Below are 3783 nucleotides of genomic sequence, written 5' to 3'. Positions count from 1 at the left end.
ATGCTCCATATCACTATATACAAGAAGATGTATAACTTATACCAGCTGTACATATATAATTATATACAGAAGATACCCAGGTTATACCAGCATGCTCCATATCACTATATACAAGAAGATGTATAACTTATACCAGCTGTACATATATAATTATATACAGAAGATACCCAGGTTATACCAGCATGATCCATATCACTATATATAAGAAGATGTATAACTTATACCAGCTGTACATATATAATTATATACAGAAGATACCCAGGTTATACCAGCCTGCTCTATATCACTATATACAGGAAGATGTATAACTTATACCAGCTGTACATATATAATTATATACAGAAGATACCCAGGTTATACCAGCCTGCTCTATATCACTATATACAGGAAGATGTATGATTTATACCAGCCTGCTCTATATCACTATATACAGGAAGATGTATAACTTATACCAGCTGTACATATATAATTATATACAGAAGATACCCAGGTTATACCAGCCTGCTCTATATCACTATATACAGGAAGATGTATGATTTATACCAGCCGTACATATATAATTATATACAGAAGATACCCAGGTTATTCCAGCATGCTCCATATCACTATATACAAGAAGATGTACAACTTATCCCAGCTGTACATATATAATTATATACTGAAGATGCTCAGGTTATATCAGCATGCTCCATATCACTATGTACAAGAAGATGTGTAACTTATACCAGCTGTACATATATAATTATATACAGGAGATACCCAGGTTATACCAGCATGCTCCATATCACTATATACAAGAAGATGTATAACTTATACCAGCTGTACATATATAATTATATACAGAAGATACCCAGGTTATACCAGCATGCTCCATATCACTATATACAAGAAGATGTATAACTTATACCAGCTGTACATATATAATTATATACAGAAGATACCCAGGTTATACCAGCATGCTCCATATCACTATATACAAGAAGATGTATAACTTATACCAGCTGTACATATATAATTATATACAGGAGATACCCAGGTTATACCAGCTTGCTCCATATCACTATATACAAGAAGATGTATAACTTATACCAGCTGTACATATATAATTATATACAGAAGATACTCAGGTTATACCAGCATGCTCCATATCACTATATACAAGAAGATGTATAACTTATACCAGCTGTACATATATAATTATATACAGAAGATACCCAGGATATACCAGCATGCTCCATATCACTATATACAAGAAGATGTAGAGCTTATACCAGCTGTACATATATAATTATATACATAATATACACAGGTTATACCAGCATGCTCCTTATCACTATATACAAGAAGATGTATAACTTATACCAGCTGTACATATATAATTATATACAGGAGATACCCAGGTTATACCAGCATGCTCCATATCACTATATACAGGAAGATGTATAACTTATACCAGCTGTACATATATAATTATATACAGAAGATACCCAGGTTATACCAGCATGCTCCATATCACTATATACAAGAAGATGTATAACTTATACCAGCTGTACATATATAATTATATACAGAAGATACCCAGGTTATACCAGCATGCTCCATATCACTATATACAAGAAGATGTATAACTTATACCAGCTGTACATATATAATTATATACAGAAGATACCCAGGTTATAGCAGCATGATCCATATCACTATATATAAGAAGATGTATAACTTATACCAGCTGTACATATATAATTATATACAGAAGATACCCAGGTTATACCAGCCTGCTCTATATCACTATATACAGGAAGATGTATAACTTATACCAGCTGTACATATATAATTATATACAGAAGATACCCAGGTTATACCAGCCTGCTCTATATCACTATATACAGGAAGATGTATGATTTATACCAGCCGTACATATATAATTATATACAGAAGATACCCAGGTTATTCCAGCATGCTCCATATCACTATATACAAGAAGATGTATAACTTATCCCAGCTGTACATATATAATTATATACTGAAGATGCCCAGGTTATACCAGCATGCTCCATATCACTATGTACAAGAAGATGTGTAACTTATACCAGCTGTACATATATAATTATATACAGGAGATACCCAGGTTATACCAGCATGCTCCATATCACTATATACAGAAGATGTATAACTTATACCAGCTGTACATATATAATTATATACAGAAGATACCCAGGTTATACCAGCATGCTCCATATCACTATATACAAGAAGATGTATAACTTATACCAGCTGTACATATATAATTATATACAGAAGATACCCAGGTTATACCAGCATGCTCCATATCACTATATACAAGAAGATGTATAACTTATACCAGCTGTACATATATAATTATATACTGAAGATGTCCAGGTTATACCAACATGCTCCATATCACTGTGTACAAGAAGATGTGTAACTTATACCAGCTGTACATATATAATTATATACAGGAGATACCCAGGTTATACCAGCATGCTCCATATCACTATATACAAGAAGATGTATAACTTATACCAGCTGTACATATATAATTATATACAGAAGTTACCCAGGTTATACCAGCATGCTCAATATCACTATATACAAGAAGATGTATAACTTATACCAGCTGTACATATATAATTATATACAGAAGATACCCAGGTTATACCAGCATGCTCCATATCACTATATACAAGAAGATGTATAACTTATACCAGCTGTACATATATAATTATATATAGGAAGATACCCAGGTTATACCAGCATGCTCCATATCACTATATACAAGAAGATGTATAACTTATACCAGCTGTACATATATAATTATATACAGGAGATACCCAGGTTATACCAGCATGCTCCATATCACTATATACAAGAAGATGTATAACTTATACCAGCTGTACATATATAATTATATACAGAAGATACCCAGGTTATACCAGCATGCTCCATATCACTATATACAAGAAGATGTATAACTTATACCAGCTGTACATATATAATTATATACAGAAGATACCCAGGTTATACCAGCATGCTCCATATCACTATATACAAGAAGATGTATAACTTATACCAGCTGTACATATATAATTATATACAGAAGATACCCAGGTTATACCAGCATGCTCCATATCACTATATACAAGAAGATGTATAACTTATACCAGCTGTACATATATAATTATATACTAAAGATGCCCAGGTTATACCAGCATGCTCCATATCACTATGTACAAGAAGATGTGTAACTTATACCAGCTGTACATATATAATTATATACAGGAGATACCCAGGTTATACCAGCATGCTCCATATCACTATATACAAGAAGATGTATAACTTATACCAGCTGTACATATATAATTATATACAGAAGATACCCAGGTTATGCCAGCATGCTCCATATCACTATATACAAGAAGATGTATAACTTATACCAGCTGTACACATATAATTATATACAGAAGATACCCAGGTTATACCAGCATGCTCCATATCACTATATACAAGAAGATGTATAACTTATACCAGCTGTACATATATAATTATATACAGAATATACCCAGGTTATACCAGCATGCTCCATATCACTATATACAGGAAGATGTATAACTTATACCAGCTGTACATATATAATTATATACAGAAGATACCCAGGTTATACCAGCATGCTCCATATCACTATATACAAGAAGATGTATAACTTATACCAGCTGTACATATATAATTATATACAGGAGATACCCAGGATATACCAGCATGCTC

Source organism: Rhinoderma darwinii, chromosome 4, assembly GCF_050947455.1.
Source record: "Rhinoderma darwinii isolate aRhiDar2 chromosome 4, aRhiDar2.hap1, whole genome shotgun sequence".
Taxonomy (NCBI): domain Eukaryota; kingdom Metazoa; phylum Chordata; class Amphibia; order Anura; family Rhinodermatidae; genus Rhinoderma; species Rhinoderma darwinii.
Note: the sequence above shows the minus strand (reverse complement) of the source record.